Source organism: Anopheles funestus, chromosome 3RL (assembly GCF_943734845.2).
Source record: "Anopheles funestus chromosome 3RL, idAnoFuneDA-416_04, whole genome shotgun sequence".
Classification (NCBI taxonomy): domain Eukaryota; kingdom Metazoa; phylum Arthropoda; class Insecta; order Diptera; family Culicidae; genus Anopheles; species Anopheles funestus.
In genome coordinates this window covers 73,933,663-73,960,377 of record NC_064599.1, presented here as the reverse complement: position 1 = coordinate 73,960,377, position 26,715 = coordinate 73,933,663, and the positions used below count along the sequence as shown (strand labels likewise).

At 38.7% G+C, this 26,715-nt stretch overlaps 1 protein-coding gene across 4 annotated transcripts in view; it reads left to right on the top strand.

The window, feature by feature from the left end:
• LOC125766953 (protein sax-3-like) overlaps positions 1–26,715 on the top strand; it is a 152,329-nt gene that overhangs the window by 36,127 nt on the left and 89,487 nt on the right. For 2 of the 4 annotated variants that reach the window (XM_049433077.1, XM_049433074.1), the window contains exons 1-2: positions 13,615–13,862; positions 16,290–16,559. The exons of 1 other annotated variant lie outside the window; for it this stretch is intronic. The gene's annotated coding sequence lies outside the window, so the exon portion shown is untranslated. Of the gene's footprint in view, positions 1–13,614; positions 13,863–16,289; positions 16,560–26,715 lie in introns of those variants that run through there. One more of the 4 variants, XM_049433075.1, reaches the window with a different exon arrangement.

Here is a 26,715-nt window from a genome sequence, read left to right as displayed (position 1 = left end):
ACAGCAGTGAAAAGTTGGGGCCAAAATGGCGAAACACATCCTCCCAGGTATTGGAGCGATTGTGCCGATTTGTTGGCCACTTTTCCAACTTTTTCCTTCGCACCAAGTTACGACCGGGTCTGGAAAGTCATAAATTTATCGTATAAATTTCCTGCGCCGACCGTTTTTTTTCTTTGCTTGGTACGGTCGTACCGTGTTCCGCGTGTTACTTCCAAGTGTGGAAAAAAAAGAAATTCACCACCACCGATGCGGGTAAGTTAGGAAGGCAAAAGGCATCACACCCGAACACGTACTCCATCGCTGTTCAATGTAAAGTTTATGGAGAAGAAAGCAAAAAAAAAATAAAAGGAAAGGATTCAGCTACCGGTGGAAGCCATCACCCATCTTCTGCGATTGGCGTGCAATCCTGCCGGCATCGTTTGGTTTTTGGTAGCAATATTCGGGAAGTAAATAAATTTTATTAGAATGAATCCTCTCACGGCATCAATGGCTTCCGATGATTTTCTTGTTGAAAATGCAAATACCCGTACGAACTTTGTCAGACACTAGACGTGCGTTAAATCAGGCACGTTCGCGTTGCCATCCCTGGAGACGGGAGCATCGTTATCAGTGGTCCTGGGTCTGTGCTACAGGTTGCTATCGACATATACTACGTGGTAAACTGACGAGAGCAAAATGGAAGCTGTTGTGTTACTTTTTTGTAAGAATCCTGTTTATGCTGTAATGTAAGCTGGATCGAAAGTTTCAAGAAGGGTTTTAATGTTCTAAGACTTGATTTTTCAATTATTATGTTTTACATGCCTTTGGTTTTACATCATTCACGTGTGATAAAACAAATGATCATTTTGCTATAGATTTAATATTTTTGTTTTTAATACAGAAAATGCAACTCACCTTTTAATGATAGATAATTTTTACATTAAAATTAAGATAATTTATTGCTGTAGCAAATGAAACCAATTTCCTGATTTAATAGAAAAGATATTTATGTAGAGAAACGTTTAAAATAAAATAATGGAAGGACCAGAATTTGATAAATTTCAATATTTGATTTTATTCATGACTTTTCTACCTTTGTAATTTGTCCATTATTTTCAAATTTCCATGTTTCATATTTCTATATATCTATATCTATCTATATATATTCATTGAATATTTTTAAAATCATTCCAAATGAATTAAATTTTTTTACAACTTTTCATTAGTTTTATTACATGTTTCTATGTTTGTTTTCAACTCTACATTATCTAGTCGTTTACTGAATAATGATTTTTTTGCCTTTCTTCATAATATTTTTCTTTTTAATTTTCTCTTTCTCTAATCTATTCGCAACTTAAATGAAAATGTATACTTTTTATTGTTTTAAATTTAAACTTTTTAAAATATTTATGTTTTACTTTAGTTGCTTTAAATTATTTTTACATTTATTTATTAATTTATTCCAGTTTCAGTGTGATAAACCAATGCTAGACAAAAAAATTCCTTACGAATCTTTTGGCTTATAAATTTAAGTTTAGTAATTCATTATATAATAATAATACCCTAAGGCCGAGAACCACCAAGGATACGGTGCCCTTTCAGTGCCACCCCGCATAGATATTGACTATGACATAAAAATATACTAAGGCGTCTAAAAGTTGAGCTCGATTATTATTGACACATCTTTAGAAGCATTGACCAATTTGAAATTTTCAACTCATATGAATGCATTTAAGCTTCTCAAAAAAAGGCTAAACAATACAATAACTTATACGGCTAATCTCCACACACGTCCTCAAAACATAGCCATGATGCTACAATTTATTGTACAAAACTAAAGTAGGTTTTAAACGCATTCACATCGATCAGTCATATTAGGACGGATCAATACTGTCCAATACAAAACCATCTGTGTCTTTGCTGGGACTTCCTTCTTTATGGAATCGATTTTCGAATCATATCCCTATCACAATCACAATACAACGGAATAGGAACAGAGGTTACCATGGTCGTTATCATCTACTCCATCATCGGTGTGATTGCTATAGTTATGATTATCGTTCGTACTTATCGATTGTTGGTCGTTTTCCTTTGCCTTTTGTACGTTCCCTTTGCTGTAACTATGACTGGTTGGATGACCAAAAATGACAGTCTCATATGAAGATGCTCATAAATGCCCACTACTTCCCCAGGAAAACGACCGAGATTAGCAGCAGGGGGAATATTTCTTCAGTTCAAAAGCTTCCTTCATTGATGATTCTTTGGAACAGTTTGTTCCTTTGCTCCCCGATTGAAACTTCACCGGAGGCTCTACCACAGCATGCAGCACCGGTGTACTGGAGCAGTCTCAAGATGCCATTTACCTTTAACGGTTCACCACCAAGGCCAAACGATGGTTCGGTTCCATCCCTCCTAGTTGACCTAATGATGCTTGTCAGCGCGTACAGCTTCCACCGCACTGTCGACCGTGCTAAATTGTGAAGACAAAATGTTTATTGTTTGTGTGCTGAAGGCATCGGCAAGTTCGAGCCAGGTGTGTTCTCTGAGAGGTGGAGATCTGCCGCACGTAAGACGCAAACAGTTGAACGCGTATGTTCTTTTGTTTTTTTGAAGACTACGTTTGAAGTTTTCGACGACGATGACGACCACAGACCTCTCCCAGTTCCGTCACTGAGCCACTATTTATGGTTATTGCAAAGGACCTGCGACCCAAGTCATTTACGCTCGACTTCAATCCAAGTGGCTCTTTACCGATCATCATCACCGTGGTGCCGTTAGAGCCGTTCGATTGCCATTGGGAGTAGGCTGAGGCAAGGTAGCGCTGTTTCTGTGGTGGCCGTTGTCTAACACATCTGAACCATCGCTTAACACGCTTCATCTTTCTCGCGGTACCACGGTAGCGATGGTTTGAAGAGCGCCAGTGTATCAGACTGGCCCGCAGTTGCATACTTTGCGAACCGCGTCTCTCGAAACGCACTCGAAACCGACCACAGGCACACGGCTGTGGTGCAGAATGGGGCACGGTAGAGTGAAAATAAACAGCCAAACTACCTGAAAATGAGAGTGCTTGTGGCCTTGCTGCCATTTAAGGAAACACTCCTTTTAAAGCTACTCCACGTGCTTTGGCTTTGGCTGCTCGAGCAAATGCGCGACGATGGATGCGAACAATAGCTGACCAGCGCGTTCTAGTTTCTTACCACAAGATTAATAATTAGGTATGGAGATGGAATTGGCGTAACGCAGGTGAAACCCCCTCATTGAATGATGTTGGTGAGTTTTTTTTGCCTTCTTTTTGACACCAATTTATGAATGTTGACAGATGGCCAAGGGAAGATTGCGACTATTTTGTTATGGAGAAGATATTCACATTGGGGCGAAGTTAATTTTTACAGTAACTTTCTAGTTGAGGAATCTTGAAAAGTATGAGCAGAATTTGATGGTTGATGCTCGTCACTTCCTGCCAATTTTAGACTCTCTCTCAGATGCTACTACAGTCTCAACTATCAACCATTAATAGTCTGCAATAATTCTGTTACAGTATCTACCACTGATAAGCTTAACTGTTTCCTGGTAATCAGTACATTGAACCTTTTTTATAGAACTTAGACATTGGAACCTTTGGAGCAATAAGTCAGAAAAACGATATCCCGGATGGCATGTATATGAAGAACAGAGGTATATTTTACTTTTTTGTGGTAAGGATAACTGTTGGACATGAATGGAAATGCTCAAGAATTTGATCCAGGGAATATATCACAAATATTCATATGTCTTCTTACCAGACTTTACCTGTCACTTGTGAACATATTTTCAAGGATACTCTACTTTGGTTACTATCTCGTCATAAATCCCTTGTTTCACTACATTCCAACGTTTCTTTTCGTCAAGAAAATACTTCAAATTACAAACTTAGGTAGAAGACAGTAAGGACTGAACATTCTGTAAGTAACGTTAAATAAATCATATCGATAATGGCCAGAAATGTAGAGTGACATGTACTCTGAGAGTTAAGAATCTGAGAGACATGTGTCACGTTATCATGTCAATATACTTCATTTTTCTTATTTCAACACTCATCCTAAGCTCGGTTAAAAAACAAACTATAGATTGAATTAATTTGACATCATTGTGTGATACAATTTAACACTAAAACCAGCACGGATCATGATCCTTCCTGTTTGCAAATCTCCATTTTAACATACATCTGGTTAGTGAAAAATATATTCCGACCAACGTAAAACTAAGCCCGTAAAATAGCAAACATTCATCGTACGACATTGTTCCTCAAGAGTTGTTTGCCGTACAAACAGAACATCTCATATGCATATACCCAGCCCATGCATGCAATATCGCATTTCTGCCTACATTTCGAGCATGTGGGAACAAGTGTGCTTTACTATTTTTTGTTTTGTTTTGGGGGCTACAAGAAGAACAATTTTGAATTGTTTTTAATGTCAGATGCTTTCTGACACGAAAGTGATTGCTTTATACGGCTTTCTTCATCATATCAAATCCCATATTCTCTATCGCCAAGATAAAGGTGAGTACACGCGGGTTGGGCGGGTGTGGCCTACATGTACACATCCATTTGTGAATTCCTTTCAGTGTTCAGGAATTCAGAACTTCATCGATATGACGTCCAGGGGAGATAGCAGCTTTCTGCACAATTTTTCATCACACTGCATGAGGTCCGTGTGTGCAGATCTTTTGCTGTATGCAGATCTTTTCTTTTTTTGTGTGGCGTTGTGGTTCCTTGCACCGAAGTGTATTGGAAGACATCCATTTGGACGACGGTACAAGTTGGGGCGGACAAAAAAAATACACATACACAAGGAGAAACCACAGTATCGATGTACCATCCAAAGCACATATCTGCCTTCGATACGAGCAGTACACATTCTGGGCGTACCGAAAGTGCGCCAAAGGTGAAACCTGAGATTCCAGTACAAATATGTATATTTTATTCGGCAAATATTGTCCTGCTGAGAGGAACCACCCGGTGCAGGACGCAAGTGGTTCGAGGACATTGGGTGGTACAGTCGGTTTGACATTCTGCTCACTTGCCAAAGACTAAAAGGTTTCGATTATTTTCCATGCTCGTTGGAAAAGCTTTCTGGTTTTTTGGGAGGTTTGAGGAAAAAGCCCGGACAAGATCCATTGGCGGCGACGGGGCGATGTACTCGAGAAGTTTAACACAAAAAGCATCCCTATTGGAACTGTCAGCATGTGAAATGGATATTTGCATCAGTTTGCATTCAGGTGCGGTTGTTGGAAGGTTGTTGGAAAAGTCTAAAGTATTTTAAGTTTGTCTATCAAGCCGTGTCAAGTGTAGTAGAAGGCGGGACGTGAAACATAAAATAGGCGTTCCAATAATGACTGGGCATAGAAAGCATCTAACCACAAGGAGAAGCAAACATAGTAGACATCCACTGCTTGTCCTTTGGCATGCTTGTTTTCTTGCAATTTCATACACCAAAAAGACTGTCTCGGTCGAAAGTATGAAAGCAATTTTATGCTGTGCATAGGTCACCACAAACACAATATGCGAGCTTGTACGTAATATTTTAGGATCATAGGAAATTGGCACTGTATTGCTTTCGTTGTGCCCTTTCCCGAAAGGCAATTATCAAACGTTATGCAGAAGCATTATTTGGTGAATGGTTCGGACAATTGAAAATTTAATTAACATTTGTGAGCTTCGAGCAATGGAAGCCTTTTGTTCTTCGGTTTTTCGGCTAGTCCATAGAAACAGTTTTTAATGTTCTCATTTAACAAAGATTCTAATGAGCTATGAAAGAGTTATGTTTTGCGTAGATAATTTCTATAGAAAAGTTCTCCTCGAAAAAACAAAATCGAATCCATACTCCACTCTCAAAACTTCCAGTCAGTTCTTTTCACACGGTCAAAAACAGCACCGCGTTAGACAAGGTAAAGTGTTAGCATTGGCTTTGACAGGCTTGTACCATATCATTATCATTCGTGGTTTTGTTATTTTCACCAAACACGGTACCGTCCATCAGGTCGGTCGATTGTTGCAACATGGACAGCTTCTTGCCTCGGGGCGCATTCAGTGCGTCAGCATTGGTATGATGATGTTTGCTAACTAGCGACCAGCAAACTGACGAACAATAGCGCAATATCCATTGCGCGTGATATTTACAAAAGAGTTCCGAATTTGGATTAGGATATATCCTTTGTTATTAAATTAATAACCCATTATGATGAGCCGAATGGTTCATGAACAGTCAAAAGGGCATTTAGGGTGGGTTATTAGGATGGCTTACAATGCTTACTAATATTTTCATGTACAATCTGTATAAAAAATTGAAATATATTTTCAATACCAAACTACACAAATACTACAATATTCCGTATAAGAAAGTACACCATAATAAAAGTGGCCTTAAGAAATAGCGAAACACCAACAATTCTATAGGAAACCCTTCTCTAAGCACACATTCGCCATTAAAAATTTCTCTGTCCACTATCTTCAAAAATTCACCTTCGCCACTAGCTCACCGCGAGGAGACGTCCGGAACTACCGTTACCGGTTATGTTACCGGTACGATAATTATTAGTTGGATGATTTATAGAAGCCTTTCTGCTATTTGACTCGTCTCGTCTAACCGTTCCGTTCCGTCGGGCAAGTAGTTAAAACACAAATGTACGAAACCTAGCCGCATCTAAGAGAGCAACTGGCCATAATTGAATGCTCAAGCGGGTCCGGTTCCAGTTCCGGAAGGGATACCTGTCAAATGTGACCTGTAGCCCGAAAGCGTCACCGTAAAGCTGAATGGATGGATGGCTACAATGTGCGTCCATTTTTTTTGTAGCTTTTTATTGATCCCAGAGGTGAACTATGTGGCTGGAGGCATGACAGGCTTCATAATTAATACCTTCTGATACTTGCAGGCATACATTTGATACGAACGGGATATGAATAGAAGGGGATATTTTTAAAAGAAACATCACTAAAAAGTCGCTTGTGACCTACATAAAACGAGTATGAATTACTGCTGGAGGAACAGCATAGTACGCAAAAGCTCGTTTATTTATCTTACTTGTCAATCATGTAGGGAGATATCGGCTTCTATGGGCATTATTTTTATATTGTCTTAAGTCTCCCGGTACTTACTTCTATTTTATTCTCCATGATTAATTTATAAGGTGTAATTGATTTTATTTTGTTATTCTATTAATAACACTGTATTTAGACAATTTTTTTACTATATTTTATTACAAAGATATTAATCCATATGAGTTCCGAACCAAAGAACCGATCAAGGTTTATTGGAAACGCTCTTCAAAATTTCTTCAGGAGAGTAGTTCTTAAATCATCTAATAAATGTAAATGGTTGTGGACTTTAAAGTACCACAGAATACAAGTCAAGAAAGACATATTGAAGTGGTTGCTATTGGATTTTCGATACAGATGAGATTTAGTTCATAATTGAACCGAATAGACGCGACCTCATAGTTTCTGTAACGTTAAATACTCTTAATCGAATGATCAGTGCTGCTTACACAAAGTGATCCAGCTATGTTATAAACCCAGATCTGGCCTATTTTTGAGTCCTGGCTCGAGCCCTTGAATTTCTGGAGCTGTTTTAAAAATTATCGGTAAACCTATCTACACGAACCTTATTGTGGGACTACGTTGCTCTATGTACGTACTCTCTGAGCTCAAATTCAATTGTTCGGTGTCTTTTCTGTGACATGTCGAACCCAATCCCAGTCTAATCCACTGAGTAAGATCATTGTACCTTGAAGAAAATTTTTATCTTAAAAGATTTTTTTTATTTTGTTCTTGAATTTAAATTTTAATTTGACTACATTCTCTTGCTATGTTTTTTTAATTAAAAATTGTATGTTTAAAAATCTGTAAAGTAGGTATTTTGTTACATATTTAAAGATTTCCCATAAGATTGTTTGCAACATTCACTTAATTGCTTATCAAAGAAGTGCATGTACATCGATTGCATGTTGCAGCCATAAAATGTATGCGAATTTAAGCCACGCAAATCAATTATCGTGCACGCTTAAAACACAAAGACCCTTCCCTTTTTCTTTAATAATGTTTTCTTCCCGAAGGCATGACTTTTACCACAGCTTGGTTACAAAACAATAAAAAAAAACCTGTTCGAAAGTGTGATTTCTTACTTTTGTTATCCACATTTTTGTAAGGCGCTGGTACGCACGGACAAATAATTATGTTCCCACGAGCGAATAGGATATGACTCCAACTCCCCTCAACTCAAGAAAAAAGGCTCTCCATTCTTTGTTTGCTGTCAACGAAACGGCGCTTAAGCATAAAATTGTCGCGCTGAGAAATGGTTGGGTTTGTGCACTGGTGTGTCATGAATGAAACGCCAAAACACAAAAAAAAACACGATGAATTTATTTATAGATCGGTAAGGGTGGCACAACATGCACAAATTCCGACACACACACAGAGTGGACGGAAACATTAAAGACAGGGACACACAGCAAAAAAAAACACAGAACACATTGCCCCTTACACCATGATCAAACAGCATCAAGCGGCATGATGGTTGCGGTCAAGCCACATCACGTGCGGTTTTGGAAAATGAGCTCGTTATCGTTATGCTTCCCGCATGTTGAAAATAATACTTGCGCTTCGGGATCGTTGTTGCTTTTTTGTTGTTTTATTAATGCGTGATTAGTAACGTGATATGTTTTGAATGTGCCACCATTGCGGACAGTGGTTTTGTGCGCTTGGTTTGCGAAATTTAGCGAAAATTATTTGCCTATACAGCGAACGGATCATTAGACCCTAAATGGCAATGCAGTTTAAATGTATTGCTGGGATAATGAATGTATGTGGTTCATTCCTTTGTGTTAAATTGTTTAAATTTGGTATTGTTCATTGTTTCATATTGGTGTTTTAAAATATAATTTAATTATTTTAATATTTAGCTACGTTTTAAAATGTTTTGTTCCAATCTGCAAATGTCTGCACTTTAGTGGTATTTACTAAACTATTTTTTATTTCCACTGTTTTGTTTGATATAAACTTTTGTAAGTTGTTTTTATTACATTGTGATCATATGTCTTTATTTCTTATTTTGTTTTGCTTGTTTATTGTTGTTTTTGTTGATTTTGTTTTGTACAGTTTGTAATAATTTACTAGTTAAATTGTATCTAAGAGTATTTTTTATATTTTTTTCCGTTCAGAAATAATGTATAGTTTGCCAATGTATGAAATAAATTACTTGAAGTTAAATTTATGGTTTTTATAGAAACTACTTAAATTTTTATTCCGAATTTGACTTTTGAAGTTGTCAACTATTTTTTGTTTTATTTTATCTTCATTCAGCGTTTTGTTTGATTTTTGATTTTGAAATTTTCTTTCTTCTCTTTGTTTTTCTAATCTATTGTTTTTTTGGTTTACAGATATTAAATATTCTTAAATATTCGCTGTTTTATTTTCATTTTTCTGGATTTTCGTTAGGAAAAGTTATATTTTTGATTAAATATTTTTTTAAAAAAAGAAACAAAAACGCAGTTAAGTCAAAATTACTGAATAGTATTTATTTTAAATAAAATGTAAGTTGGGCAGTTTTGAAATAGAGAAAAAATATTATTTTTCAAGGGCCATCACAGTTTTTTCCTTACAACGGAGAAGTCCAGTGAGAGCAGCAGAAAGTTCTTAGGCGTACGAAAAATTAATTGTTTGCGGGATTGCCGTTGTCACTTGTTTCGTACCTGATTTCATGGTGAACAAAATCTAGAAAAAAAACAGACCTACAACTAAAACAAAAACAAATTCCCCTTTTGGTGCGTGGTTATGTGGCACGTTCGGAAAGCTCGTTTACCGCCTCAAAAGCCTCCTCTCGATACATTCTGACCGTGGGCAGCATCGGCAGACGGGCGACACTTACGACGCGAGGTCATTTGCAGACAGAAAATACGCGATCATCTTGCCGCGAGCCATCCGGTGGGACTTAAGGGCAGAAAAAAAAGGTGAAAGTAAGACTTGGGTGGAAAGAAGGTGTCGGATTTTGTCTGGCAGTGAGTGAGAAAAGGGTCTTTTTTTGTTTTTGGCTCGTTGCAACCAACGCACCAACTCGGTGAGATTCGTGATAGGGATGCAATGATCGACAATGTGATGGGCGTTTTGGTGTAAGAAATTAGCATTGAATCGATGTTTGCGGTGTAAGGTGAATGGAAGAAGTGCAATTTTTTTTAAAATAAAATGTAAGAAATAAAAATAAACACATCAATTAGCAAACAATAAACAAGAACTTGCAATAGACTACAAAGAGCAGCATCATTATTTAACCAAGCTTTTTGAGGTAAATTTCTTCCTTGATAAACAATTATCGTTCGGTATAATATTCGGTCGATCTAACATACAAATCCTTAAATTATCTTTCGTCAGTTGTCCTAAATGCTGTATAATTACGATAAGAAATATGACTTTAAATGCCTGTATCAATATAAAATTGCAATTTACTTTGTTGTTTAATCGTACTTTGAAACGAAGAAGGAAACAAACTCACCTTTTTTATCATGAAACACAAGCAGGAAGACATTTAACGTATGGGCGTTTTAGGTGATCCAGAAGTGGAAGCGTTAAAGCGAAATGCTACCCGCGCACGGTTCAATGAAGGGCAATAAATATAAAATGATTGGACCACGCGTCTGGCCATTTCATTATTATTATATTTCGTGCCCGGTTACCCAGCGTACACCGGCATTGCCTTGGATTTCTGTAACAACCGCCTTGATTTTGGCGGCAGTGTTTCAGGGCTGTGAAGCTGTCCAGGGCGCTTTGTTTATCGTGTGGCGCGTGATTTTGCGTGTCTGTATAAAAGCATAAGGGAAAAAACATGACGTAAAAAATATCGTGGTTAAAATGTTCCTTTATCGCTGTAACTCGTGCTCCAGTTTTATGATTTTTTTTTGAAGACCAAAAAATTTTTGTTGAAAATTTTTTGAAGATTGATTTGTGGCCACAGTGTGAGTGGTTTACTCACACACAATTTTTAGCTTGGTAAAATCTACTTAAGATCGTACTAAAAATCTTACCTGCAAAACCTAAACACGCGAGCCTCAGGAATTGGTCCTATTTTTGTTACAATGCGGCTGTGGTGTAAATGAGATTTGAACCACGGCTCTTTTTGTTCTATCACACCGGCTAACGCACAAGGCTATTAGACGCATCTATGTAACTTGCGCTTAACATGGTATTTAAACTTAAATTGTAAAAATTTTGGTCTTGAAACAAAACCAAAATCGAAAAAAACGTAACATACGAAAGAATATTTTATGCAACACAAAGTAATCTTGTCACACACTTTCCACACCTTTTTCTTCCTTATTTGACCATGTATAAACATATCAATGTGTGAAGGTGCGAAATAGTTTTCCGCTTATTTATTTGGCAAACAATTCTCATCACTTAGGTGACTGCTTTTTCTCCGTTCCACAGCTAGCACCGGGTGGCCTCGTTTTACACCCAACGTTTGCTGTCCTCTAATCGTGTCCCATCTCGGCCAAGTGCCAAGTTTCTCATTCGGCGATTGAGACCACTTCTTTTTTTTTGCTTGACTGTGTGTGTGTGTGTGACTGTTTTTTTTTGCTGCCCAATCTGTCGAAACATAACTAATTAGTTCCTTTAGCAGCGACCGCGGAACGATAACGACAACCTGTCGTCGTCGTCATCGTCATCATCGTTGCAATGCCCGGCCGGCAATTGGAATGCCTGAACCTGAAGGTTTTTGTCGCTGAATTACAGCCGAGGGATGGGGCGGTTTTGTGGCGATCGTTGTCTTCGGCAGCCAAGCCCACGGTTCGAAACCCACTGCCCCGGGTATATGTACGGGGCCCAACACCTTAGCGAGGTGCCAAAGTCGTCCCGAAGGCTCCACTACCAGAGAAAGTTGGTAACGACCTGCGTGGCGGAGAGAAGTGGCACAGGAAGCAGCCGGGGGTGGTACTTGGCGCCGAGTGGCCCACCACATGACATGCTCTGGCTGCAGCATAGAAAATACGTTCGACAGCGTTCGAAAGAAAGCCCACGCGCACAGCCCGGGTTGCACATGCACACCGGACCTTGCGCTCGGGGATAATGGAATTTTTGTGCCGCACAAGTGAAATAAAAAAAAAAACAAAACACAACGCTTGCCTTTATAATTTGCACTAGTTTCCTTCGCACCGTCGGTGAAGTAGGTGTTGCATTGCAAATGCAAATATGTTGTACCTTTTCACGAGGGAGATCAAGTTGTTGTTCACATTAAGATGTTGTTGAACTAGAGAGAGCATTATTTACGTACTGCCCAGATAAATGAAGACAAACTTGACTTTGACTTGATCACTGGATATTTTTTGTTAATGCTTAAGAATTAAACAAAACTACAAGCAACTTAAAGGAAAGTACAGTTTTCTTCTCGTACAGTTGTTTCTCTGAAGCCTTGATTAACACTTGAACGATGAAGGTGTTTTAAGCAATATTAATTCATAGATTGTTAATTACAAATTTTGAAAATTCCATTATGTTAAAAAAAATCCAAAATTCCATTCCTGTTATCAAATTTTAAAACACGAAAAAATATTAATTGAAATATTAATTACCAGTGAAAAAGATTGATCCGGTTCTATCCATTGTTAGTCTTATGCACTCTTCCTGTAAGTTTTGTTTTGAGAGAAAGAATTATTTTAAATTATATTTAAAACACTAAATCAATTCTATAATCCAATACATCCATTAAGCGAATTCATCCTTTTAATATGTTTAGCAAATTGCTTAACCGAAAGGCGCGAACTCTGCCTTTTACAGGGGTATCAATCAGGATGATCTAAACTTATTCAAAATAACTTAAATGGTTAATTCTTACATAATTTTTTTTTTACTTTGACCTCTTGATGCATTCTGTTTTGTTTTTCTCTTTCGGGAACATGTCTAGCATACTATATTCATTTTCTTAAAGCTTTTATAGTGAATGTAGAACATTTAGAGCGTACAATTAAAGTAATTTAAAAGGATCTCTTTCTCTTCACACAAGATCTGTTACCATAAATCGCCATCAATAACAAAAATGGTCAAATATGATCGTTCGTTCTCTGTAGATTTTAATTCCTTTATCCTTTCTATTTCATTTTAACAAAAACTTCCTTACATCTTCACAATCCTGCCTTTGGAAGGAAAAAGATGGTTTTATTTCAACCGTAGGAAGAAAAAAAAATTAAAAAAAAAATCTTCTGTTTGTGATTCTCATCAAACCGTCGATTCTTTATAAACGTAGAACAAAACATTTAAAGTCACAAATACTACCATAAGCAGTTAAAAAATAATGTATAAGTTCCCAATAATAATGCGTAAAATAAAAAAAAATCAAAAACTATTGCCCGTGACATATTTGGTTGAAATCGTGACATTTTTCCCCAGTGCATGCGACATTCGCTTTGCATTCGCGCATTTACTTTCTTTCCGCTTCCACAAACCCTGCAAGTGAGCCGGAGAGAAAAAGGAAGCTAGAACGAGAAAGAAATGGCAAAATGAGAAAGAAACAACAACCCAAAAGAGAGCCAATCAAACGGTGAGCGAGAGCGAAATGGTAAAGTTTCGTTCAGTTTCGGTTGTTTACGATTCGTTGTTCTCTCTCTCTCTCTTCCATCGTGTCAGCCTGCAGGGCTGGATAACTGAACGAAACCGCTCCATGCAGGTTTCTACGGAAAACATTCGTTTAGTTTCTTGCTTTCGGTGTGTGCGGAAGCGCGTGCGGTGATTCCCGTCGGTCGCGTCGAATAGTTCGTGTTCTCGGTAATAATACGCGGTGTCGTGAATTTTGTGTCCGGTTTCACCGAATAGTGTGGCCTCGGGAGTGAAGTTTTGGATGTTACATACGGTGTAGAAGAAGGTAAAAGTTTATTTTCAACTGCAAGAATGGTTTACGGAAGAGTAAAGGTGTATTGCGTACACCGCAAATTCGGTTGTACGCCAAAAGCAGTAAAACAGTGTGTTTTGTGTGAATCCCACAGCCGATAGTGCTATCAATAACGAAATTAAGTTGAAAATAATCTTCTCTTCACACAACACGCTCCTTCCCGGCTTTGCGAAACAACGCGCCGTGTTTGTGAGGTTGAGGTGCTGTAAATTTCGATCGAAAAGTGATTCCGTATGGTAACCGAAAAAAAGCAACTTCAAGCGTGTCTCCCTTCTTCATCAAGCAGCGTGTGCCGTCAATTTTTGAGAAGGAAAATTCAATCTACGGTTGCAATAAAATGCATTTTACGACACGGATGCGTTCCACACCGCAGATTCTGCTTCGGAGCAACGTCTCCCACCACCGTCCCGGGGGTACCTTCATGTCGTCCATCCACCCAAAAGGAGGGAGTTATTAATAGTCACATTTTCTCCCAGGAAGCACACTGATGCACCGAAATGCATCCAATATTCTTCCACCGGCAGCAAACAGCATACGCATTCGACGATCCACCAGGGAATGGTTTTTATTAGTACGGAAAATGTGCGTGTACGCGGATGCGTGTGTTTTTAATGTCGGCGTATGCGCGCATCTGTGTGTATGTGTGTGTGTGCGTGCATGTGGAGTGTGTGTTTGCTAATGATTTAATTGCTGCTGAAGATTAGTGCAATAAGCATGAAACGATGCGATCCGTGTGTTGTGCTGTAATGTGCGCAAGGTGGAAGAAAATTGAAGACGAAGGGATTTATTAAAAAGGCCAAACTGCTATGAAGCGTGCTGGCAGCGATCCCGAAGGAGAGCATTTGTGTGTCCTCCGTGTGTGCATATATTTGACGTTTGCATTTTGACGGCTTTTGGTTTCGGTGAATCGTGGCGAAGGAATTTCTAATCGAAGCAGCGCACGATCATTTCATCTTTCAGTGTGCGGTTGGCCAGAGATAGTGAAAAGTGTTGAGTGCTATGCGCAGTAGACTTCCTGCTCGTTCTTTATTCAGAATAATGTGAAAAAGTGCTGTGTTGTCGGAAGAAAATTGCTTCAATTTTAAGTTTAAATGTGAAAGAAAGGATATTACTCGTTGGATTTAAATGTATTCGCAAACAAATTTAAAACTAGCCAGGAAAAAAGTTGTTAAGAAATGTCGTTTTTTCTCTGCGAATCTTCTAATCCTACACATCCTCGGTTTTCGTTTTGTGGTGCTCCTGCCTTTTCCGGAAAAAGTTTTCTCTACGCTCAATTTATTTGAATTATTGTATCCTGTGTTTTAACGATAGATTTATTTCCATACATACAAACACAAACGAGTGTGCACACCTTCCTGTGAAATGTGGTTTCGCTAAAATGAAACGATAAGAAACCCACACGGATTGTCCTTTTGCCGTTGGGAACAGCGAGACAAATATCGCAGATCGGCACTGGGTAACCTTTATTCCCATAAATCAAAGGATTTATCAGACGTGCTGTTGTAGCCTTGCTTCGTCTCTACACTTTTCCCTGTCTTTTTCCCCGCAAGGCAGCCATGTCAAACGTCACAAATCGTTAAATCATGGGCCTTTTTCTTCGGTGGCTCCCCAAAAACATTTGCGGGTACGGGTTTGTGTGGAAAGTATCATTTTTCCCTAGAAATGATAACAAAGGAAATACACCTCACAGTTTGGGTTTTTGTTTCCTCTTTAACAAAGTCCTGATCTAAAAAAAAATACACATGCCTACTATACAGTGTTTCGCGTTCAAGCTCACTTTTCTGCAAACAGGATTTATTTAGTTCGATCTAGAAGCCTTTTTTTCTTCGTTTTACAAGGATGCTGTACATGTGTGCGTTTGTTTTACATTTTGCAACCAAATATGGTAGAGAAGTAGGCTAAAAACAAGATGAATCTGTCAACAGAATGGAAAGAGAAAAGCCAAAAACAACAACCGAACCGAAATGCCTTTTATGTGGCCATTTATTGTTATTGATGACGATTTATGGAGATGCTAAACGTGCGTACGTATGTGTGCAGTTGTTTCTCGTATGTAAAATGGTGTTATATTTTTTGTGCCCGATGGATGGTTCACGATTTTTCGTGCAACGAAAATTGATGACGTTGTGATTGTAGTGGGATGAATATTCCTGTGCCCATCGATCCATCCTCTCCTACATGTCCTACATGTAGGATGATGTTTGTGCATTTATGTTGTGCCTGTTTTGTTTGTTTCCAGTGTTCCACAAAATCAGAAAGAACATGTCGTGATGAATGAAGCTGTGTGTTTTTTTTTTTCAAAAAAAAAATAAAACAAAATTAAAGTGTCAATTACTTACAAATAAAAAAAAATCAGAAAAAAATTCACAATAATTATAATAACAAAAATCTTTATTGCAGATAGTGAAAATAAGTGTAATTTGTGCTTTGTGTTTAACATAACTAAAAGAGGAAACGAAGTAAGTGAATAATGAAATTAAAAAGTGTATGAAAAAAGTGTGTAAACGTAACAAAACGATCAACTTGTCATAAAGGAAGGTAAAAAAATGTTTAATTTGTATTCCACATGAACAAGTGTCAAAAGTGAAGGAATAAATATGGCGATCTGACCAGGAAAATAAAAAAAAAAAAACAAACAACAATTCAAAGAGAAGATCGAACATTCAAATGGTAAGTAAATGATGATTAAGGTTTGATTTATTTTTCTATTGATTCAATCAAAATATGTTGCTCAGCTTCCTTTTGTCGTTCAGCTGATCCAACATCCCAGTTGAGTGTCAAAAAAAAACAATTTCAATTTAACAAAATGGAAAGCCCATTTTTGTTGGGTGATGTTTTTCGAGGTGCGTTTAGTTGTTGTGTGATTATTTGCTTTCCTTTCACCACACTGTATATTGAATTAGTAGAGTGTGCGTTTTGTGTGCGAAAAGTGAAGTTCCTGTTTGGGGCGTGTTGGAAATTTAGCTCACGCTTCGTTTTGCTTCCCTCTTTGCCCACAGTAAGATGGACAGTCTATAATTTAGACCTTACACAACAAGCCCACAATTGAGTTGAGGAAAAGATGCGTTAATGTTTGACGGTTGGAGTGGGTTGGTTCGTTTTGATTTCGTTAAACGCTGAACTACTTCGAAGTTGCTTTCAATTCCAAGCACAACCGATCACCAATATTGGAAGGTGTTTCCCGTTCGATTGGTGATTATTTATGAGCATTAAGAGGGAGCAAATATGTAACAATTTAGCGTCTCACAACTGACTAGGGCAGACAGGTTTAATTTTTATGTTTTTTTGTTGCAAATTCTCAGTTTTCTCTTTCAAATTACAAACGGGAGCTTGTATTGGGTAGTGAAATTTTTATGTGCAATAATACCACACATTCCAATAATCTTTTAAAATGGCGTCTCGTTTGGGTGTATGAGCGTTAAAAAGTATCTCTTGAAGATCGTTAACTTTTTCAAGCACAACCCACCAACGTTCTTCGAATATATGCCAGAATATAGCCTGTACTGTGCAGGACTAAGGAAGAGAAGATTCTTTGCTTGCAAAAAGCAAGATCCTGCTGTTTGCACGCTGCAACTACAGACAGCAGACATAAATGGGTATCGATGGAGGTTTTTGGTGGATTCCTTTGCCAAACTTTACGATTCCTGCTGCTACAGTGCATCCAAGGTAGCTCGGGAGGATTGTCTGTATGTCTGTACAAGCGCAATAAAAGAAACCACAGGAAGAAGGGCCGCGCGGCCATTAAAAATATCTGCTCGACAAGATGCTTCCGTAAAGCCAGTGTTCCGTTCTCTCCAGAGTGCGATTCGTTGCTAGAAGTTGTTCATTAAAATGGCATAACTGGGCCGAGTGTACGTTTCGGTAACATCTTGACTCAGTCAATTCTTGGCAGACGTGAGAAGCACTCCTCTCGCGGTGCATGTAATGTGTAGGTAGGTAGTTCAAGTTTCTACCTTCTGTATGATTTCTTTCCTATTACGCTGTGTATCATTACGGAAGTTTGATTTACCACAGGTAATATTATTCTTTACTTTATCGAAACTAATATTCCATTCCTGGACATGACCAGAATTTCCCGACTGCACGTACTGCGCCTCCCTATGTCAATGTTCATTTCCGAAATGCAACTGAATAAAATATGCACCAAGATATTTTTCCGGGGACTACACGAAATGTGTATTTGGTTTACCGAAATGTGCGCTCTCTAATGTTACACCTCTCGCTCGGTGTACACACGCCTTAACGAGCCCACCATCCCGGTAGACCGAACCGCAACGATGAATCCGTTGGGATTTGTATGCGGTAGCGTGGTAGAATTCATCGACCGAAAACCACGATTCAGCAACCTCTGGACTTGCCACAGTTGCACCGGATTCGGTTTTGCAGCCCCTAGACACGGCAAACCTGAAGAAGAGTGCAATGAAAATTCGGCAGTAAACCAGGAAAAACTTTTTCTCCCCCCTGCCTTCAAAACTCTGGTCGGCGTCACCATCAAAATTCAGTTCCAAGGCTTTTGTGCTAAGGAGGAGGAGGAGGAGGAGGGTTTGTTACAGGACGGAACGGAATAAAGTGTATATTAAGTCCGGTGTGGATTAACCGCACACCATTACTGCCACAACAAAACCAAACCGGAACCAGCAGTGTAGTATTGCTTCTAGCTAGGTCTGGAGATGGTAGAATCGTATGTTATTCCTGAGGCACGTCCCGTGAGACTACGGTAGGGAAGGTTAATGTTTTGAGGGTGGACAACACAGGACGATTCGCCTTTAAATCGTTCCGTCTGCTTGTTCGGGAATCTTTTGGTGTAGTTTTTTTTTGTCCAGCAGGAAAATAAAAATGAACACGTAATTCGTGAGGGAAGAAGTCTTGCCTAGGGTAGTGTAGTTCTAGGGGTTGCTGTGTATCGTTTTTCGATGGACAACATGCGCCGCGTTCGCGCAAAGTAAATGGACAACATGAGAAACGTTTCATCTTTTTGGGGGGGTGTTTTACAATTCCTTTGCTGTACAGTAATACTATTAAGAGAAGAATGTTTTCTTTTACTTAGTTTTGTAATCATTTTTGGGGAATTTTTGTTACACATTTTCAAATAAATATTTTAAGTTGTAGATAATTTTGAAATATTTGATATTTTTGTTATTGTATTCTCCAGAGGCAGATACTCGATTATACAGATAATGGATGAATTCTAACAGCAGAACTTCATAAGCAATCACAGAGAGCGCATCATGCTGAAATTTGAGGTATTGGTTTGGAAATTACGTGGGATAAGGCAACTGTTGAATTTATAGCATGAGAGAGAAATTAATCTTGGATCCTATTCGAAAAATTGCGTATCTTGAGGACCATCTGTAACACTATTTCGTACTCTTTTCACGAACAATGGAATATCTTATACACCAATATTGAAATTCTCAAACAATGCTATTTGAAGATGCGCTACGCTCGAGATGCTGGCACATGCCAAATCAATCCATGAGACAAATGCTGAAATGCTATGTGTTATTCGTTTCTCAATCGTCCCTTTTCCCGTTTCCTCAATCACATCCACACCCGTCAGTAAATATCAATTAGTCCTCAGCACCTTGCCGATATCACATCACAATCAATTTACACTTTTATGCGCTTGCTCAATATGGTTTGGTCACGTTTTTCCCGTCATCGGCAAGCACGCGCCGGAAAAATGACACTGCTGCTGCGAAGCAGATGAATGTCGGAGACTTTGTCATGTCTGCGACAGTCGTAATTGACACATCACCCATTTAAGAGTAGAAAAGAGCACCGAACCGTTAAATGAGGCTGAGATTTAGCTCGCCTTGTACTCCGCCTTGGAGTGTGCGGCGGCGTCGGTGACGTCTGTTGGATGTGCGTGTGTATCATTCACGGATATTTGCCGATATTATTGTTGGTGGTTGGTGATGTCTGCTATGGACATAAATTTCATGCCCAATTTCAATCCAGTCGAAAGAATGTTTATTGGGAATAAAAAAAAGATGCTCAGAGATGTCTAATGTTTTATGCATCTTCACAGGTTTTTTTTGGTTTGGCACCAATAAAACACACAATAAATTATTTTTTTTTTCATTATAAAATTACCATTGCTGTTTGTTTCAAGCTTGAAGTGATCATATTTTTTTGTCAAATTGATGATTACCCGTAAATGGTGACATAAGATGCTCTTTTCTTCACCTCTTGTAACGCAATTAACTGCACTTCAAGTTCAACGACATAAAGAAACGTCAAAATATAACGCCAATGAAACCTGGAAATGGAAATTTGAGAATGGTATTTTCCTCCATATTTACTACCGCTGCCGCACAGCGATACACGTGATCTGCACCCCCTTTTGCCGGTTTTTGTTGTACAAATGCACGATCATAAAACATGAAACCGGCCTCGCGTAGCATAACCATCACCCCTCCCGCCAACTGCTGCTATCCTGCCCCTTTAAAGGTCGAATGGTAAAGGTGGGGAGAAGAATAATCCACCCTCCAACAGTGCTTTTGTTGGAGAATTGTTGTATTCGTGGCGTGGTGGCGTGCGCGCACTAATGAAGGAATTAAAGATTACCCGAATGGTGTATTTTTTATTTCTCGTTTCTTTTTTTTTTGGGAAACACGAAACTTTATCGGTGGCTCCCCGGTGTCTGACAATGATGACGGTTTGATATCTTAGTCACCGAAAAAAAAAATCATCCAACATTGGTGTTTTCCGGAAGGGCTTTCACACCGTGGCTTTACGTTGTAATACCACCGTGTGCGGTGTGTGATACCATTCGTGGAAGAAATAAATGAAGAAGCATTAAAAAAGTAACAGACATTACCGAGGACACGCCGGTGGTCGATAATCTTTCCGTTTTGGTTTGAGTGGGTAAGAAAATGATTGAGGCGGGACTGCGAAATGAGGGCTTGTTTTAAGATAATCTGTTAATTTACTTACTGTTTGTTTCGAGTGAGTTGTGGATGAGTTCTCGTAAGGGATTGTAATTGATTAATACATTCATAACTTGCTGATGTTGTCCAGGAGCGTTGTTGTCTAAATTAAATAAGTGAGATGATACTTCAATTTATTAAACGATTTCTAGTTTTCGAAAGATCTAGTGATATCTTCAACCTAAGATACACCTTGGTTGTAAAAATCCAACTTCCTGTATCTTTGCTGAAAATATACTTTTTTGAACATCCACATCAATCCTCAAGGATTTCAAGACTTCTTGTATATATTTTATAATTACCTTGAAGGAAGTAAAACATATTAATATATCAGTTATGTCTCTAATTTGTATATATAAAGTTCGTATCGACAGGCACTTCAATACCTCAGGGATTTTAAGACTTCTTTTATGTATTTTCTAATTACCTTGAAAGAATTAAAATTCAATAATATTTCAGTTATGTCTCTAGTTTGTGTATATTGAAGTTTTTGCACATCATTGTATGCACGGCTCGGTGGTACAGTGGTAGTGGTATCGGACTGCACTCGACCGGGTACGTTATCAAATCCCACTCTCTCTTACAGGTACTAATTCTCATCGCTTACGTTCACAATTTCCTTCAAACCACTCCAAACTCTACTATTTAATACCTCAAACCATATTTTCTGAAATTTAAAAATATAAAAATGTGGAAGTCTTACAATCTGTTGCAAGCCCAGTATCGTCTATTTCCTACAGTACTACTGTTTGTCTGAACCATCTTCAACAGAGGAAAAAGCATTGTATTGTTCTGTTTTTCCTTTTTTTTAATGCTTCATCTAGCAAATGATGCTGCTCAGCGCGCGTCATCCTACATGCAGTTGGTGGCAGCTGCTATTACAACCATGATTTTTCCTCCCTCTGTCTATGGTTCGCAAAGGAGAAAGGAGAACGAGAGGGGTAAAATTCCGAGGACGCTTATGCGCCGTATATTCCTGGGTCTCTTGTGTGTATATGCCATCCTGACTTTCGGAAACCCAGCGAAACATATGTGCGTTTGTCGTCAGCCACTGTTCTCCCGTTTCCCCCTTTTTCGTGAAGGGTCTGTGTGCCAGTGTCCTCCCTCTGTTCGGCTGCTGTGTCATTGAATTTCTGTCCCATTACCGTTTGCCGGAAATTCGATGCCGTTCGAATACGAAAAATCAGAGGTGTTCAAACCTCCTCGTCTCATGCACCAAACGCGATCCATAGCGAAGAAGAGGGCGCGCATAGAAAGAGGCACACATTGTATTACTGGGTGTCCCAAAATTGGAAGCCACACACTTCGGTATTGTGTGGTGGTGTGGTGATGATGATGGTTTGGTGTGCGTTACATATGCAGTTTGATGCTGTCGATCCTTGACACGGATGAAGCGAACGACCCGAAAAGTGTGATCAACTGTGACGCTAAAGGGAGCGATGCCATCGAGAAGAAAGGGTCCGAAAGCGAAATCTTTTCACATGCTGATCCCTCATGGAATTGTTTCGTGGGCTAGGGCCCGGTCTTGTATGGGTGTGTGCGTGTGTTTTTTATTATGTGTTATTTTAACTCCCTTCGCATCCCAGATTTCCGACCTTAATCACAATCAGCTGCATTTCGCCATCCTTTCAATTGCAGGAAATGCGTCCCAAAGGTAAAAAGACAAAAAATACGCACACACACACACGTGCACAAAAACTACTCTCTAATTGATTGGCCGTTTTTGTTCCGAAACGTATAATTTTACCTACCCGTCAGCTGGAACCAGCTGGAGAGGAAAATTTGCGTGAAATTACTGCTTCGATTTGGGTTATCCATGAATCGGCACACCTCAAAGAAAATCAGTAGCGCTTCAGTGCTGTTGTGTGCTGTTCCGATGGGTTTCAAGTAAAAGCTGTCGGATTATCCACGCTGTTGTGTTGCGTTTAGGTGAGTTTTATGTTATCAAGGGTAATAATTCGTTCTGATGTTGTGACGACAGGATTTTAATGTTCGGTGTTTTTTTTTGCTGCAAACTGTAAATGTGTACATGGGTGGTCTTTTCACAATATATATTTTTTTGTTTGTTATGAAAAATATTGTTGATAGTTTTTATAATGTAATTCATAATTACGAAAAAAAGAATGAATATTATATTAAGAACATAAAACTCTGTTTTGACAATACGGCAAAAGCCTTTATAATCGAAAAATAAATAAAATTCCATATAATACCTTACATCTAATAAAGATTTTTTTAACATATTTTGAACTTTAACGCCTTTAACGAACTTTTTGAATTATTTATACATAGATTAAAATAATAAGATTAACCTCACAATCATGCGCTTTTTTATTGAGACTTTGCAAAACAAAGGCGAAACAAAATGGCGCCTGGTGAAAGGGACATTCATGCGAAGAATGTCACCATTTGTGTGCTTACAAAGAAAGCAAATGCGTGCGTGTGCGTACTTACGCTTTGCTGTAATAAATTTTCTACACGCTCCTAAAGCTAACGCAACATAGCCGCGTGTAAGTCGAACACTGTGCAAAAGTGAGATGTTATCAATTATCAAATATTTTAATAGGGATTTACGCCTCGGGCAGAAACATTGCGACACGCTCCTGTTTTGGTGCGGTTTGTTGGAGATGGTTGTTGTTTTTTTGGTCATGGTTTCATCACCTTCCTTTGAGGGTCCACACGAAGTTAAACGCCTGGTAGAGAATGCTAAGCTATGCCTGAAGCGTTTTTGTTTTTGGAGGAAAACACGAATGTCCTTTACTTTATTGGGGTGACTCCCATTTTGTTTCAGGCTAATCGTCTAATTCTTCAACAAATTGCCCGAGCTATATAGGAAATTGAGCATGGTTGATGGACCTTGCTCTCTAACGCTTGAGAGATCTGATGCATAATTTAAAACAATGTTTTATTATGGTTGGTGAAACAGAATTCCCCTTGTTCTATTAACAATCTAGTTTTCTGCACTATTCAGTATCAGTCATTTCATCATAGTTTAATGTGGTTTTATTTTATTCAACTGATACGAATGAAAGTAATTTGTTCGCTTTTATTTGTACCAAACTGTACCCGCACGCTCCATGCGAAGAGCCAGGAACATTAATTATAGCAACTGTAGTTGAATAAACTTTTACCAGCAAGTATTGCGGAAGAGAGTTTTCTTAGCTGTGAAATCTTCCGATCGACTGAGGGTGAAGACGAGAGATGGTAAACATGGATAGTAAACTTTTGCTAAACGATTTATGTTTGCAAAGACTAGACACGTGACTGTGAGGAAAGATTTTCCGTCCGATTGTACGCTAGGGGAGGGGGGAACCGAATGTGTCCATCGATAAAATAATATCAGATCACAGCAGCAAATTAAAGGACATGCGGTGTGAGATATTGGGGGTTGTATGTGTAGTTGTTGCTCAAGACTCGAGCACTGAGAGAGAGAGAGACGTGGGAGGATTAGGATTAGGTTGTAATTGGCCCTGCTAGCCAATTACTTTAACTGTTCGAGCACGTCGGTATTGATGTTTGTTGTGCTACGCATCTTTCCTTTGACAGATGGACGCTAATTGGTTGATACGAATTAGTTTATTGAGATGAAAACGGAAAGGATGAAAGTGGGAAATCTAATACCGAAGGGATAAGAGCTTAAGATAGTTCTTGTTTGTTTTGTGTATATGTTATATGTTGTTAGAATATGGAACAAGTACGTTTTAACAGTTCTATGATTAAGAAATTGTCAATATTTGATACAATTCCATAAATTTCTTATTTTAGTATTTTTTAGTAGCTTATTTTTTATTGAGAAGACAGACAATAATCATCTGTCCCATTTTTAAAGTTTCTGTGAGTTAGTATTATAGGAAGGATCTGTAAAAGATATCTAAGATAATTCAAAAGACTGGATTTGCTCTTATTTGTGCAGGTAGTCCCCGAGATACAATATTAGTTCTCCATAAAATTTCGTTTCCAAATGACAGTTGCAGTATCAACATTTCCTAAAATTAGTTTTAAAAAATATTTGAATTAATTCGACGATATCAAATTTTAAAATTCGCTTATCTACGAATCCGTATGTAAGAGGTACCCTGAATATCGGGGACTACCTGTTCTTGGTTTTCCAAAACCGTCCTTTGTTTTTCTAACCGCAACAGATCATATCGCAATTCAACCTGTTGATATCAAAATGGCGGAAAACATTATTACCAAATAAGTATTGAAAACCTCTGTAAAATCTATGTATTTTAATTCGGTTGAATATCTATATAATTCGATATTTGGTCAACAACAAATTTACTTGTAACAACTGTATTTACTAGTTGGAGAATTTCTAAGTATTTTTTCCCCATACGCTTCGCCCCTTCAATGTATGTGAATTCCTTTAACGTTGCAATCTTGCAATGTTTTTGTCATTTCGTGGCATAAATGTGAACTGTTCTTCTCATTTTTAATCATACCTGCGCAGCAACGTTCAAAGAATTGTTGCTTATTATGTTTTTTTTTTTCTCTTCTGCGGAAACATTTAACACACTTCCATTTGTTTCATTTGCATGTCCTGCTATCCTTGCTTTGTGCTGTCTCGTCTATTACATCTGCTCAGGTACGATGTAGAACAATAACCTCAAACCAGTGCTATGTGTCGTATGTGGAACCATCAAAACAAAAATAGTTCTTCTGTCCTTCCATGTCTTTGCACCTTCGAATCTATTATTTTCTCGGCTCGTTTTACAACGCTTTGCGTTATGGTTGTCATTGATTTGTACGCTGGTGTGTACTGCAGCCTTCAATAAGGACTGTGTTGTTTGCCTGCATGTCCCACAAGCATAATCGTTCAAATGCATACGAATTGAAGATGCACTCGACCTGACGAAGAGGTTCCGCGATCACGTGAGCTGCCCGTCGTAGAAGATTTTGTCTCGCATTCGGTGTGAGATTCCGGAAAGTGGAGAACCCCTTGGTTAAAAGGGCTCTCCACGGTTCACGTTTTCCCCCTTGGTCGCTGGTGGAGTTAAAGGGACGCTTGAAGTGTAGCCACAGAGAACCGGTTCATATTGTAATGTTTTTGTTCCAGTACAACATGCATTGGTATTCAAAACAAAAACAAGAATAAATGCTAGAGCCCGGGCTCTCGGGTCGGTACAGCTTAGAACCCTGTGTTGTGGCGTTCCAGGTCGCGATATGTGAAAGCCCTCTGGAGTTACCTTTTCAAAGTGGTGGAAGATTCTTCTCTCGCGTTGCATACAGAACCATGTGGCCTTTAGTGCTGATCTTCTTCAAATCATCCACCATATGGTTAGTGGTTTTATCGTCCACGTTTCGTTTGCTCTCGTTTCGTTTCCTTTTTTTTCTTTGCTTTTGCTGTTTAAATGCCACTCTTCTATTGCCAACTGCCGGTTTGCCTTCCGTTGGTGTGTTCGGTTGCTTGGTACTTTTATAGTAATGATATGCTTAATGTATGCACACAGTCATACCCGAATGCATATGTAACACGATGGCTTTTGTGGAGAAGGTATTGTTACGGATAGACGGTAAGCGTTTCCAGACATGGTAAGCATAAATGAATGCATGAGCCCAGCAACCGTCCAAAAAGCTTTTCGGGCCAAAAACAAGGAACGAATTGTGTGAGCGAGTTTCTGCGAGTGGTTTCCCCGTTTGCCGGCAAAAATTTTTGCTCATGACCATGAAAAAGTATAAGCCCTCCGGTTTGGTACACACTCGCTTATGCCAACGCGTTGGTTGGCGAATGTCGATCAACAGAGAAAACGGCGTCGAAAAAGGGAAACAAAATTGCACAAAATCAACGAGTAAAAAAAAATCATATTATGTTTGCTAAGGAGAGGTCCACAGCACACGCGTTCGGAGACGTAAAACCATCTCCACAAGGCATTATATGTTTATGGGTACCG